Source organism: Thamnophis elegans, chromosome Z, assembly GCF_009769535.1.
Source record: "Thamnophis elegans isolate rThaEle1 chromosome Z, rThaEle1.pri, whole genome shotgun sequence".
Classification (NCBI taxonomy): domain Eukaryota; kingdom Metazoa; phylum Chordata; class Lepidosauria; order Squamata; family Colubridae; genus Thamnophis; species Thamnophis elegans.
Window position 1 is genome coordinate 52918371 of NC_045558.1, and position 16040 is coordinate 52934410.

The 16040-nt window shown below is 42.1% G+C and overlaps 1 long non-coding RNA gene across 1 annotated transcript in view; it reads left to right on the forward strand.

The window, feature by feature from the left end:
• LOC116522277 overlaps positions 1 to 16040 on the forward strand; it is a 154182-nt gene that overhangs the window by 4326 nt on the left and 133816 nt on the right. The window contains exon 2 of the long non-coding RNA XR_004256959.1: positions 7935 to 8896. This is a non-coding gene — a long non-coding RNA (uncharacterized LOC116522277). The remainder of the gene's footprint in view (positions 1 to 7934; positions 8897 to 16040) is intronic.

Sequence of the window (16040 nt, forward strand, 5' to 3'; positions counted from 1 at the left end):
TCCCCTCCCATTTTCCCAGAATAGAAACAGCATAGTAAAATAATAAAAAGTGTGGCAGGCCAAAGATCCCAAAAGGAATATGGCTGCAGGCCTGACATCCCACTTTTTCTACATGTTTCACTTTTCTTCTTTATAACTGCTATTCTAATAGCAAATCCTTCATAAAAGTTATTCATTACAATTTTGATTAAATTATCTTTCCATCAGTGACGTGCAGTCAAGGGAGGCAGAGTTTCACCACTGTCATCATGAAAAGAAAAAAAATGTAAAAGGAAAAAGGCAAGAGCTGAGGTGAGGCTGAGCTAGTTGCTGCCAGAGTCACCGTGGATGACTCTGCTTAGTGCTTAACTATTTAAAAAAGCCTTTTAAAAAGTGTCCTCTACAGGAGGAGGCAGGAGAACGATATGCCTCATCTAGTCTGACTTTAGGCGTTTTATGATCACTCGAGCAGAGTTAAGGGTTAAAAGCCTAAAAATTCCTGACGTGGGTGAGGCACATCGTTCCTCTGCCTCCTCCTGTAGAGGGCACTTTTTAGAGGCTTTTTTAAACAGTTAAGCAGAGTCATCCACGGTGAGGCAACAAATAGCTCAGCCTGACCTCAGCTCTCATCTTTTTCCTTTTACATTATTTTTTCTTTTCATGATGACAGGCAAGAGCAGAGTTGAAATCCTCTCTGAAACAGCTGGAAAAGGTACGTGTGGGTCAGAGGGAGAGGGAGGAATTCAAACTTCATCCTCCTGGTGCGGGGCTTTGGGCAAAGGCTGGAGGGAAGTGCTCTCCCTCCCCAAGTGTAGTTTGATTGCAGGCAGAGCCATGTTGTCTTTTCAAACCTGTAATCAGTGAAGCTGGGCTGGATCCTTCTGGGGCTGGGGGAAAGTGTGTGTTGCTCCAGTGTGGCTCTTTGAATGGCTTCCTGCCTCCTCCTGTGGTCTCCCTGACTCCCTCCAATCCAACTTTGTGTGTGTGTGTGTGTTGGTGTGTGTGTGTGTGTATGTGTGCTTGTTTGAGAGAGCGTTTGTTTGTGTGAGAGAGGGAAGGGAGTGGGAGAGATAGTCCAATGCAACATGTGTGTTTGTGTGTGTGTGTGTGTGTGTTTGAGAGGTGGGGGAGGGAGGGAGGAAGGAGAAGAAGGGAGAAGAAAAAGAAAGAAGAAAACTTTACAAAGGAGAAAAACAAATGCTACTGCTTTAAATCAGAACTGAGCATGCCTGGCTGTGGAATTCTGGGAATTGAAGTCCACAAGTCTAAAAAAATTTGAAACCCACCACTGTGTCAGTGCCTCACCAGCCATAAACCTCACCGCACGTCACTGCTTTCCATTGTTATATAATTTTATGGTACTACTCCAAAAAAAGTGATGTTATTAGCCATCAAACCTCAAAAATGCACTTTTCCCAAAAGATTTCCACAATTTTGGCCACTATGTTCCAGAAGTAAGACTCTAGATGTAGGAGTCTAAGAAAGTAACAATACACTGCAATATTTTCCCCACCTAAGTTTTATTCCTCAAAGAAAATTGGGGAAATATAGAGACAAGACAACAGAACAATGAGATGTTGACATCATGTTGATATCAGATAAACTAGATATAAGCAACAAGAGCTAATTCTGAGTAACAATATATTGTGAAATAGCTCTGTACCAAGTACTGAACCGTTCACTTAAGGAGAAAAATATTGAATAGGCAATATGTGAACTTAAAAGTTGATTGATAATAATAGAAACTTGGTATAGCATTCTTGAAAAATTTGAAAAAAAAAGTTCTTTGAATGCTTTGATTTTCCTGTGAACTGCTTGGAGAGTCCAAGAAATGGATTAAATCAGTCTGGTTGCCCTGGGACTGAGAAGTCTTTTTCCTTACTACGCTTCCTGGTGCTCGTTAACGCCAGATTTTTTCCCCAGTCTGCCTGTTTAAAGACTATTTCTTTTTTTAAAAAAATTATTTATTTATTTTTGAACAAAGACAAACAAACAAAAAAAAATATTCCATTACAAATTGTGGAAAGTGTCAGTTGGTTACAGTATTTCCATGCATCTCTTCCATGGTCACCACCTGCTTTTCATATCAAATCGCACATTTTAAATTCACATATATTCATGTATATCATGATTATTATATCTCAACTTTAATTTGACTATAATTGTTTTTACATCCTTTTATATATAATATTCAAAATCTAGAATACGGTTATATGATAACGTTCTATTAAATCATCCCAAAATCATCTAATCACAATACATCTTTATAGCATATTCTAGATAAAGCTTTTAAACCTCCTCTCATATTCTCTATGTGTTGTTTATATAAAATTTCATATTATCAAATTAATATATCTATATGTATTGTTATAATTATTAATCATTATTTAACTATAGCTGTTGTCACTTCATTTTATACATACTACTAGTAAACTAAATTTAGCTTAGCTTTTATTATACATTTTCATTGCAGTAACCTGTATCTTTCCAGTAATAGTGCAGTCTTATATCTCTTGCCATTTGTAGCATTAATATTCTAGTTACTTTCTTAATAAATCTTGTATGAACTTCTCTTCGCACCATGTTCCTTTCATATCTCATAAAAGTTCGAAACCCAGCATCTGCTCTTTCCATCAGCTTACCTTTGGTTATCACTGGTGCTTCTGTCAAGATTTCTCTCCTTATCTCCGTCAATTTTTCTCTCTTTTCTTTTTCTGTGCTTTGAAGTCTGAGGTAGAGTTCCAATCCATCTATCTCCCTTTTCCATATTCCGCTCTTGCCATTACCAACCACGCTCACTTTGTTGTCAGTATCCACAGTTTTCTTATCTCTTTGATAATTTTTTCCTTCCATTTTTTGAACTCTGTCCTCCACATTCTTCATTTGATAAACATTCTGTTTTTCCATCAAATTTTTCTGTTTTGTATTCCATTTCTCCAATCTCTTTTCAGTTCTCTCTGTCACAACTAATAGATTTTGAATTTCAAACATAATCATTTGCAATGTTACAGTTTCTTTTTCCTGCTGCACCATTCTTCCAATTTTGCAGGTACTGCCACCATAGGATTCAAGGCTATTTTGATAAACTTCAAACAGGTTCGTTTATTATCTTTCAAGTCAAAATGTTGTCTTCCCTCCAATAGCTAGTGATAGAACTCCCAAAAAGCACCTGTATAAACAATTTGTGCTCTTCTTACTAGCACTGTCAGTAAACAAACTGAAAGAACCTTGAATCTCAAGTGATCAAAGAGAAAGAAGAAAAAAACAATGTATCCAGCCTCCAGCTTCTAAGTGGCAGTGTAACTGCTTTTCCTCCTGTTGTACAACCTTCTTTATAATCCTTCTAATTCTTTATATTCCAAGCTTAAGAAAGAAAGAAACCCTTAAATGGAGATCAAAAACAATCCAATCTATCCAAACAAGCACTATAAAAAAGAGGGAAATTTTTATTTAATCCTTAGGTATAAGCAAAAGTTAAAAAAAAAGAAAAATTAATCAATTCAGTTTAAAAAATAGGGAGTCTTTACAAAAATTCCATCCATGAAAAAAAATTATAAACAGGATAACACACTAAGTTTAATGTAGATTATTTTCACCGTTTACAGTCTTCTACAATTTTAATTTAACTTAATTTTTTTGGGTAGTCTCTTTTTCTAATAATAAAATTTCCTCACCAATTCGACAAACTTTCTCTTTTCGCTTTCTTCCCATTCCGGAGCTGTCCCAACTTCAGCAGCTTCATTAGCTGCATTTCTTGTCACCAGAAAAAAAGGCTATTCCTGGATCTTTCAGGGACTTTGTGGTGTCCCTGAGAGCAACAGGAGGTGCCCTTCTCAATCACCATCTCTGCAGGAAGATTTAGGTCCGAATGGACCGTCCAGCGGCAGAAATATCAATTGCGATCTCGAAGCACCAAGATCGCGCATCGTGCCGTCATGATGTCAGCCCCTTTCTTCCTTGAGGTAGGAACGGATGTGGGGGTGCTCCGCTGACCGCACCGCTTGTAGACGGCAGCAGGGGTCCTTTTAAGTCTTTTTTTCCTTCCTTTGAAGGCGGCAGCACTCTCGGCAGCTGCCGGGAGGAGCAATCCGCTTGGTTTTTTTCTTTTTTTCTTTGCCTTTTGCTACTTAAGCTGAGCCATGGAGAGTCTGGAGACCGCATGGCCACCTCGCTGTCTCCATTTCTCCTCCACCCTCCCACAAGTGTGGTGGCCATTTTGAAGGACTTTTCACGCCCTTTTTTTTTCCTTGTGCCTTATTGCTGCTTGGTCCGTTGGGTACAGATCTTCGCCAAGTGGTTAGCTGGCTTTCTTCAGGTCTCCAGAAGGGCTGCTGCCACTCTGCTATCTGGGCGGTGCTGGTGTATTGGCCACCATGTGGTCATCCACTGGCACAGAGGATTCCATTTTTGCCCCCTCTGATTGATCTGTGGGTTGTGCAGCCACTCTTGGCTCATGGCCTTCCCTAATGTTCTCTACCCTCTCTTGCTGATGACCAGGAGGCCTTCAGACATCGATTTTGGTGTATTGCCTCACTTAGTGATGACTCAAAATTTGGTCTCACTTAGTGACAGTTTGTTCCAACTGCGGAAATCAGGCCTCCACATCACAGCCCTTAAAAATCACTTAATGATTTTTTTCCATCTTGTCCCATTTAGTGATGAGGTCTGCAAATCAACATGGATGGCAGAAACATTGCGTCCTATGGATCTGGAGCAGCCGGGACCATCGTCTCGGGATAGATCAGGTTCCACCAGTACCTCTGGTCAGGCCAAGTCCTCTGGCAAGGGCAAGCAGCCTAGAAAGGGCAAGGTGGCAGGGCAGGCCAGTCATCATCCGCGGGGATAGGGACGCTGAGCGCAGGCAACAGGCTCTTGAGAAACAATTTGAGAAGGCCCAGCACCAGGCAACTCGGGCCAATCCACAGGTCCCTGCTCAAATGGAAGCATTACCTCCTCTCTCTTCCATTGGGAACCCTCTGCGGGTCATTGAGGAGGAGGTGGAATCCCAGGTTTTGTCTCCTGACATCTCCATTGGTAGATCCGGCCTCCCCAATGCCCTCCTTTGTTTTTGATTTGGCCCCGGGGGCGGCCCAGCCTAGGATAGGCCTGGCCTCATCCCTCACAGGAGGGGCACCCCCTCCCCCAAGCTGGGCCCAGTGATTACTGGGAGCCCGAGCTTTCAGCTCATAAGTAAGCAGTCATTGCCCGAGCCATCTCCCAGGGTATAGCGGAGGGGCTTCAGAAGAAAGGCCCCACCCGATCCTGCTCCATCCCAGGCCCAGAAGGGAGTGTCCAGCGCTGCCCGCAGGGTACGGCATCCTTCCTTGGAATCCTCAGTAGTCAGTGAGGCTTCTGCATGGGAGGACCTGGAACAGGAGGAGGAGTTCTCGGAGGACGACAATCGTCCCCCAGACGCTCCTGCTTTCCCTGGGCTCTTTAAGCCCACCCTCTTCAAATCTATTCTACATAAGGCCAAGACCACAACCCAAGTGGGTGCTAAGCCTCAGACTAACCTAGGTGCCTGCAGCCAACCCCATTGATAGCATGTTTAAATCTCAGCCCCTACCTCAGGACCTGGTTCCTGTTCCTAGCCTCTTCAGGGATGTGATTCAGCGGCAATGGGTGCAATTGGGTTCTCTTGCTGCTCCCAGTGGTAGGGACAAGAAGTTAGAGCCTGCCCTGGAGGACGTTCTAACACTACCTTCAGTAGATCCTCTAATAGCAGCCTTCACCTCTAATTCTGTCCTGCCTGCAGACCTGATGGAAGGTCTAAAGGTAGAGGACAAGAAAGCAGAGAAGGCGTGACACAAGACCCACCAAGTGGCGGTTTGGGCCATTAAGGCATCTTCCTCTGTTTCATTTTTCAACAGGGCTTCCATCATTTGGCTACGTGAATTGCAGGCTAAGCTCTCGGCGGGAGACACTCATCTCCGCCAGGATGTGACAAAGATCATAGCAGCATCCCAATACTCTGCCGACGCCTCACTTAATGCGGTGAAGTTTGCCTTGAGGGCGTTGGCCTCTAATGTAATCTCTAGGCGCCTCGTGTGGCTTTCCCACTGGCAGACTGACCAGAAGGCCAAGTGGAAGCTCGCTTCTGCTCCCTTCATGGGATCCAAGCTGTTTGGGAAGGTCTTGGACCCCTTTCTGATTGAATCTAAAGATAAACAAAAGGTCTTTCCCACCCTGACCAAGAAGCAGGATCGTAAATCCGCCCCTATTTCAGGAGGCACAAGGCCAACCGCGGGGGGTGGTGGGGGCTCTCATAGACCCTTCCGCAAGTCCAAGTGACCACCAACAGTCACCTCACATCGGGGGATGGCTTCAGCTGTTTGCCTCCCAATGGGAGCAGACCACGGAGGATGGCTGGGTTCTACAGACCATCAGGGAGGGACTGTCACTGGAGTTTCTTTCCCCTCCCCCCAGGCACTTCATATGATGGCCCACGCCCCTTGCCCTCTCAAGAGGGAGCTCATGAACCAGGAGATCCACTACCTCTTGGAGATCAATGCCATAGAGCAAGTACCACCCGACTAGGAGGGGAGGGGATTCTACTCTATCCTCTTCCTGGTCCCCAAGAACTCAGGGGAATGGAGAGCGATCTTGAACCTCAAAAAAACTCAACCATCAGATCGCATACAGGAAGTTCAAGATGCAATCCCTGCAAGCCATCCTCACAGGGATTCGCCAGGGGGACCTCCTCAATCAACCTGAAGGAGGCTTATTTACACATCCCAATTCGGCCACAACACTGGAGGTTCCTGCAATTTGTCTACGCAGGCCGACACTATCAATACAGGGCCCTGCACTTCGGCCTGTTGTTGGCACCCAGGACCTTCATGAAAATTCTGTCAGTACAATAGCAGAGTTGGAAGGGACCTTGGAGGTCTTCTAGTCCAACCCCCTGCCGAGGCAGGAAACTCTATACCTTTTCAGACAAATGGCTATCCAACATTACCTTAAAGGCTTCCAATGTTGGGGCATTCACAACTTCTGGAGGCAAGCTGTTCCACTGATTAATTGTTCTAACTGTCAGGAAATTTCTCCTCAGTTCTAAGTTGCTTCTCTCCTTGATTAGTTTCCACCCATTGCTTCTTGTTTTACCATCAGGTGCCTTGAAAAATAGTTTGACTTCCTCCTCTTTGTGGCAACCCTTGAGATATTGGAACACTGCTATCATGTCTCCCCTAGTCCTTCTTTCTATTAACCTAGACATACCCAGTTCCTGTAACCGTTCTTCATATGTTTTAGTCTCTAGTCCCCTAATCATCTTTGTTGCTCTTCTCTGCACTCTTTCTAGAGTCTCCACATCTTTTCTACCTCGTGGTGACCATAACTGAATGCAGTATTCCAAGTGTGGCCTTTCCAAGGCATTATAAAGTGGTATTAACACTTCACGTGATCTTGATTCTATCCCTCTTTTTATGCAGCCTAGACCTATGTTGGCTTTTTTGGCAGCTGCTGCACACTGCTGGCTCATATTTAAATGGTTGTCCACTAGGACTCCAAGATCCCTTTCACAGTTACTACAGTTGAGCAAGGTACCACCTATACTATACCCGTGCAGTTCGTTTTTGTTGCTTAAATGTGGAACCTTACTCTTTTCACCATTGAATTTCATTTTATTAGATAGTGCCCAATGTTCAAGTTTGTCAAGATCCTTCTGTATAGTAGTAGTTGTGGCGCACCTCAGGCGCAGGCCCGTTAGGCTTCAATGTTACCACACGTTCTCTTTGAACCTAGAAAAAAGCCATCTCACACCAACTACCAAGCTCCTACACCTGGGGACAGTGATAAATACCTCCAACTCCAGAGTGTCCCTCTCCCAGGATAGGATCGACAGTTTAGTCTCCCTGGCCCGCAAAGTTCAGGGGTTGAGACAAGTTCCTGTGCTGCTTCTCTCGCAACTGGTCGGGAAGATAATTTTGTGCATTTCTGTTGTTACCTGGGCACAGCTGCATTCCCGGGAGTTGCAGTGGCTCCTTCTACTCCATCAGAGAGCCAACAGGAGCAACTCCTCCATGATGAGCCGTCTTCCTCCGGCCGTGAAGAGGTCTCTCAGGTGCTGGCAATCAACGGCCCTGCAAAAAGGGCATATCTTCAAGGTGCTGACGAGAGTGGTCATCACGACAGGCGCCAGCTTAGTGGGATGGGGCGCTCACATGGGACATAGCATGACTCAGGGCAAGTGGTCTACAGCTGAAGCAGCTTGCAACATTAACTTCTTGGAGCTATGGGCAGCGAAACCTGCCCTTCATCATTTCCAACAAGACATTCTACATCAGCATGTACTCTTGAGGACGGACAATGTGGCCACCAAGGCCCACATAAATCTCCAGGATGGCACAAGGTCCAGGAAACTCATGGTGGAAGCAGAGACCCTGGGCAAGTCGGCGGAGCGTCACGTCAAATCCATCCGCTCCGATCACATCTCCAGGGTGAACATCACCCAAGCGGACTGGTTGAGCAGGACCACCATAAACAATGCAGAGTAGCAATTGCACCTGGTCCTGTTCCGCCAGTTGTCCTGCAGATTCGGCACTCCCACAGTTGACCTGTTTGCCACCCGTGAGAACATGCAGCTCCAAAGTTTCTTCTCCCGCTTCCACTTGCCGGGGGGCGGAGGGGATGGATGCTCTCCACTGCAAGTGGTCCCAGGAACTGCTCTATGCCTTTCCGCCATTCCCTCTGTTACCAGAAGTGATCCACAAATTCTGTGCTGTATTAAATGTTATCAAATTCTGGCCACACATAATGTATGTAAGTTGTTTTAATATGGATTCCCAATGGGTCATTTGTTTAGTGTATGGGCTAATGTACCTGTCTCTCACCCTCTTATACAGGCAATAATCAAATAGGATTTGAGCCAGGTCTTTTACCGCTGCTGCTCCACAAATACAGAGACATCCATTATAAGGTATAGAATGGAATCTCCTATATCTGACCTTTATGTCAAGCTGTTTGAATCTTTCTCGCATAAATATCTCCCTAAGATGTTTTAGCAATTGTAACCTTAAATAACTGTCTATCTGAAAAGTACATTTATATTTGCTCAGCCATTTCAAGTTACTAGCCTTACTAAGGATAGCTATATATTTTGTGCTTCTATATCTTTGATTCTTTGCACAGCTCTTTTTTAACTTATTATCTTGTTACACAAGAGAACAGGAAGACCACGGCTTCTTACAAAATTTGTCAGTTTAGTGACCCAAGAGGTTTATAGTTGTAATTTTATCTGCTCTGATAAACATAATTTGGGGAATCTATCAGTCTCCATTTTGTTGATTATGTGCCAGTAATTATATGCTCTGATTTTAGACAGTGCATGAATTGTATAAATTCCCAATTCAGTTCTAACTCCTATAACAGATGTCCTTAGATCTATACCCAAAATACATATCAGACTATGTTTGTTTTAATACTGTAGTAGAATATATACCCCAAAGGTCTGCTCCATACAAGAGCATGTGGTAACCTTAGCTTTATATACTTTAATTAATGGGGCTAAGGACCCCGGGTAACTATGATTCTTTAAGCAGTAAATTCAAATAAGCTTTTGCTCTAGTTGTACTCCATTGATGATGGCAAACCCCAAGATCCAGTCTTTTAAAAAGTTATGCCTAAATATACAATTGGTTATATTATTTAAACAAATGAAGTTGATATCAACCAATGTTTTTTTCACCAGAATCTTAACGTCAAAATATTCAAGTTAAGTACCAGAGACAATAACAGATTGTAAACAGAATAAATATAAACATATAAAATAAGAAATTGTCTATGACATTCTTTTAAAAAATAGTTCAAGATTTGGGGAAACAGGAATACATTGACTATTTTTATATAATACGTTATTCATTTTCTTAACCATGATATAATTAAATCAGTGTCCTGGATCCACACAGTATATTAGCCACAAAGTAGTCAATCTCATTTTAATTTGAGGGGTCCTTGGTGCTCTCTGAGCTTGGTTGTTTTACAGACATGTCATTTCTTGGTAACATGATAAGTGCTAGAAAGTTGGGTTTGCTCTCAACTTATATTTTAGTGGCTTTCCCTATCTGTGTTGGTGGAGGTCATCTTAGATGTTCTTTGGTTGGGCTCTGTACTGTTGGTCTGATGCTCATCTGCATATTGAGTGCTGGTGGGGAAGTATTTTGATCTTTTTGTTCCCTTTTGGCTTGTTGATTGTCTCTTGCATGGTATGTAGATGGTGTTTATATCTATGTGTCTATTAATGACTCATTTGTCAGAGTGCCATGCTTCTAAAAATTCCTTAATGCTTTTGGACTTGACTTGGTCTAGAATGGTCACAGTTTCCCAAATGAAACTATGGTTAAGTGTCCTCATATATTGAAATTAATGTCATGTCTTCTGATTGCTAGTAAACATTTTCCCCCATTTTCTGCCTGTTTGTCATTCATAATGGCTCATGCGGCCATTACACTGTATGTTGTAGATGACTACTGTTTTCTTCTGGGGCTGCTAGGTCTTTTGGCTTAATTAAGATGTTTTTAAAGGTTTTAGTTGGCTTTCTGCATTGTAGTAGTCTGTGGTTGTAGTAGTCTGTTGGTGGTTTCTGAGATGTTCTTGATGTATGGCAGTGTTATTGTTTTTAGGGCTTGTGTTGATTGTGCTATATTGGGTTGAGTGGTCAGGCACTTTTTGTTAAGATTGCATGAATATCCATTTTGTTGAATATCGAGCAAGTCCTACTCCCTTCTAGTACTAGTGATGTTACCTAATTTGGGTAATGAAAAAACTGCAAGAAAACATCCAAACTCAGAGAGCATCAAGGACCCCTAATTTCAATGCTGAGCTACAAATATTCTCCGTTATTGGTCCTTTTTAGTTTGTCATGTTGCATCCATCATCCATTCTTGTGCAAGGTTTGAACATGTCACTTAGAAGGCTACCAACTGCTATATACTACATAAACAAGGCTATAGCTAAGTTTTAAGGCAACAACCAGCAGTTTCAATCCTAAATGTAGTTGAGAAACCAGAAATTAAAATCAGAGGAGACAACCATGTTACTTTTAAGAATTACATTCCACTGTGGTCATTTGTTTACAATTGTATAAGTTGGGCAATGGCCAGAAATGGGTGAGACCAGAGGCCCATCTGTTTCCTCCAGTCGCATCCACTCACTTCCCCTGCTCTGCTATGCACATATATTAGGCGGATAGGGAGAAAAGGAGGGGATGATTTCATCTTTCCTTTTCCTGGTACAAAGGAAGACTAGAACAAAGCCAGTTGGAAAGGGAAATTTGTGGAATTTTTAAACATCTCAATTCCTGCCTTCTGGAATAATAGTTTGGCTTTTATTAACGTTTTTGTGAAAAGGGGATTTAAAAACCTCCTTTTTCTCTCTGAAGCTGTCCTCAAGCGGTTCAGCAGTGAGGAAGGAGGCGCAAAAGGATGTACATACCGTTTCAGGCCTCCTTCCTCGCAGCTGAACCGCTTGATGATTACGGCAGCGATGAAAAAGGAGGCTTAGAGTGCCACACCACCATTCCAGGCCTTCTTTCCTGTCCATGAACTGCTTGAGGAAGGCTTTGGCAATGAAAAATGAGGGAGGAGGCAAAGAAACAGGCTGGAGGGGAGATAGATCTTCATCAGTTAAGTGACCAGGTACGGCAGGATGGGGGGGGAATCAATTATGAGGACCCCAGGGGAGGGAGAATAAGATATCTGTGGGTTGGGGAGGCCTTGGATGGTCTGAAGCAGGTGGCCTATTCGATTACTAGGCCTCACCCATGGCCTTCCCCATCCCGAGATACCTCATGTGCCCTTAACAAGCCATACATTTGATTAGCGAATGCATGGGTGAAAGGAGGGAGTGATTGCATTCAAGGTATGAGATTCAGTCCCACAAATCTGGTAAGGAAATATCTCTGAATATTTAAATTTTATATTTAAATGTTGCTTTGTAATGTCCTACTTATTTGTAAATAAGAATAGGAAAAATGATATTTGATGACAGAAAAATGCTATTGGTCTCACTCTCAAGGCATTTGGTTTACAAAGTTAGTAACTTAGACACACATTATTTGATGTGAATTGGAAGGAAAATTAATGCTTTCAAACTATGATACTTTTGACCTGATAATTCTAGGAGAATTGGCATTTGTCATTGAATGTAACATATTTTCTCCCTTCCATCTCTTATTGTTGATATAGTGAATGTGCTGCTGAAGTTTTTTTATTTGGATTTGTAACACAATATTCTTTTGATGCCACTATACAAATAATAATTAAGGAAATGATCTGAGAAAAGAAATTTAAAATAGTATTTCAAAGCATTGCATAGTGAAATCTTGTTAATAAAGCCCTTGTATGTTGGAGAATATCTAGTGTTATGATCTTATTTAGATGTTCTAGAGCCGTGATGGTGAATCTATGACATGTGGAGCCATATTTGCTGGCACGCCAGTCGTCAGCTCCAGCATGCATGCGCACGATGCCAGCTGATTTTTGGGCTTCCAGAGGGCCAGGGGAGGGTGTTTTCACCCTACCCAGGCTTCAGAAAAGCCTCCAGAGGCTGGGGAGAGTGAAGAACAGGCCCAATGGGCCACCCGGAAGTTCAGGAATGAACCGTTTCCAGCTTCTGGAGGGCCTCCGGGAGGCCAGAGGAGGACATTTTTGCCCTCCCCACGATTCAGGAAAAGGTCATAAGAAAAAAAATTGCCATTCTTGTTCTAGTGTTTCAAACTTTGAATGATTTACAAAAAAAACAATATTGCAAACATAAATAAAAAGTAAAGTAAAGGTTCCCCTTGCACATACGTGTTAGTCGTTCCTGATTCTAGGTGCTCATCTCAAGGAGCCAGTCCTGTCCGAAGACATTTTGAACTGCTAGGTTTGCAGAAGCTGGGACAAGTAATGGGAGCTCGCTGTCAGACTATGTTACGTGATGCTAGGGATTCGAACCACTGGACTGCCGACTTTTTTGATCTACAAGCTCAACATCTTAGCCACAAAGCCAAAGCGTCCCTAAATAAAACTTAGAGGATGAAAAAGCTAAGATCTATAGCATCTCATTTTTTTAGAAAATACCATATTTGAGTGGCATTATACTCATGTAACATAATATTTACCCAAACTTTCCCATAATTCATAATGTAAAAGGAAAATTATCCTTGTTGCCAATTTATCATTTAGACTAAACAATCCAACAGTAATTAATCTGACCCTGTCATATAGAAATATATGTGGTAGAACCTATTGTGATCACATTAGTTCAGTCATGGCTCTACACATTCTTTTCTCTTTACATTTTTGAAAAATAGTAATTTTTCAACATTTTTGAAAAATGTAATTTAAAAAAGAAAAGAAATCAGATTTGTTTTCAAATGTCATAGTATGCAAATGACTCAGGAAGTACATCATGGATAAGTTGATTCAGGTTTGCAGGCCAAGGATGTGTAGTATTTGGCAGAATATCACTATCTAGTAAATTTAAAATATGGTAATGGCAGATAATGATACTAATATCCAAAATGTATCTATGGACTACTGAACTGCTAGAATTGTTTCAGTGGCAAGGGACATCAAAAACTTAGCAATATTAATTATTCATAAATAAGGTTTCTGTAATGTCAGTCTATTCCTTTCTCACTGTTTTTCCCAAGTTCCCACATTCATTAATTAATAGGCCGTTTTAAGATATATCCACAACAAAAGTGGTTGTTGCCAACAAGGTATATGGAACAGTTGGGGATTAAGAGCATTTGAATGGCAGTTGTCAATGTCTGTTACTGAGAAAAATGTAGTTAATTGTGTTAATTACAAAAAGTTGTTGATTAGTCATTTATAGCTTTTGTAATTGTAAGATTTTTCTGAATGGTTCTTTTCCTTTTCTTTATCTGGAGATGTAGGCTATATTCACACCAATTTCCTCTACTAAAATGGTCTGAATTGTTCAATAAGTCATGATAAGGGCAACACTGGGAGATATTTCAGGAAATGAGTTATTTTCTTTCCCCAGCACCATCCTAATTATTTCTCAAAAACAACAAAACCCCACTAGTTTCTTTAAAGAAATGAAAGAATTTTGCAAGTAGAGTTTTGGAAAGAGAAAGTAAATAGAAAGTACAAAGATCTTTTCTGGGCTGCCAGAATCCTTGAATTTTCAGCATTTATAACTCAAAATGGCCTTAAGGCAAATACCCGAAGATATATTATTTATTGTTGCAAGGGGTAAGTGGTTAAAGAATTCTTATATAAAGACTTTAATCTAAAGTCCTTGAACTTTCTTTCCATAATATGATTCTATCTATGCATTTAATTAAAATACAGACATATTCTACAAATGAGAGAATTACAGTATTAGTTTTCCATTTTTAAAAATATTATCTTTTAATATTTGCCTTTAGTGCTAAATATATGAGCAGTAATAAAAATGTACATTCAAATGTATTTTCTTATTTATTGCATATTATTATAAAAACAAAATTTTGACATGGAAAATTATTTCTAAAATTCTGATTTGAAGTACTTGTAGATCCATCCAAAGTTTAGCAAGCCAGAAGTTAAACAATGTGATATATTTAGATTCATAAAATTCAAATTTATCTGAACAGTCAACGGAATCTAATGTTTGTGCTTCAGACTACTACCAAAGGTCTGGAATGCACTGTTCACTTCCTGATAATTACAGAAAACAATGAATTTGGAAAGCTCTTTGGGATTTGTTGTAAGCTTCTGAGTTTTTTTAAACAAACAATGAAACTAGATTAAAATATATAGCAAAGGGAAAGGCTTCTGCCTTTCGTTTATTACAAATAAACTTAGCTTAGCTCAGAATTGATATTTAGAGATTTATACAAAATCCAAAACTAAAAGTATCAAAACAAAATAACCAAATACAATTGATATGGGCATTCATCCAGTTAACAGTCAAAATCAATTCCCTCAAGATACAATCCATGTATTCAAGATGCAACCCTGATGGAGCCTACCCATTACAATTGCATGTCGTGACCACTGTTAAATGAGATGGCTTTACTGAATGACTCTTATCCTCTGTTCTCCCTGATGCTGCCTTTAAGAGAAAGTGTACGTTTGTTAAGCAGAGTATGAGGTGCCTTAGGGGTGGGGGAACTGAGAGGCCTAGCATTGGCTCAGGCGTGCCTGCTGCAATCTCCTAAATTTTCCGGAGGAATTTGCAGGATAAGCCAGGAGTGGTTATACTGATGTCCAATTGGCCTCGAGACAGAGTAAAACTGAAGCCACTCCTCTGTGCTTTTTGCTTCTGGCCCCCAGTTTCAACTGTGTCTGGCCTAAAAAGGACGAGTTGCTTTTGGCTCCTTACATCAATATTCAATCCAGTCCCATCCTGCCTTCTCTTCCTCCCTGCCTTCCCCCATCTGCCTCCATCTGACTCTAGTGAAGCCGTGCTTGGTGTGGCTTGCTGCCGGTAAGGGCCTTGGGCTTTTGTATGGGGGCTGTTGGAGGCGGGACATCAATCTGGTGTCCATTTTGGCCTTGTGTTTCTTGCGACCGCGTGGATGAGGCAGAGGCTTGTAAGGGGCCTAGTACTCATCCCTGCTTTCCTGGGAGGTGATCCCTTCTGCAGCGGCGGCAGGACCGGGCCAGGAGGCTTTGGAGCGGCACGGGACACCAGGAGACTCATGGCAGACTGTGTGGCGCCACCAGCAGCCGCATAGCTTGAAAAGGGGCTGGAAAGGTCTACCAGTGGCTGGAGAAGACAGGGGGAGGCCGTGAGTGACCTGGGAAATTCTGAGGCTGCTGAGGTCGGATGGACTGAGCCAGAAGAAGCCCCTGACATTGTGTGCTGGGCAGGGAGATCTCTTAATAATGGTGGATGGTGCAGAGAGGCCCAATTCCCCCCCCCCTTTGTCTCCAGAGAAGGGAACCTCCAGTGGTGCCAGATACAGTCCTACAGCCTCTGCAAGTAGCGAAAGATCCTGGCTGCCGAGAAACTCTACTCTCCAAGGTCCTTCTGAGGGATGAGGAAAGGAGGCACAGGGCCCTGGAAAAACAGATGTCCAGGGCGGAGCAGAAGGGTAGGCCTAGTTCTCCCCTGAGGTCCAGGTC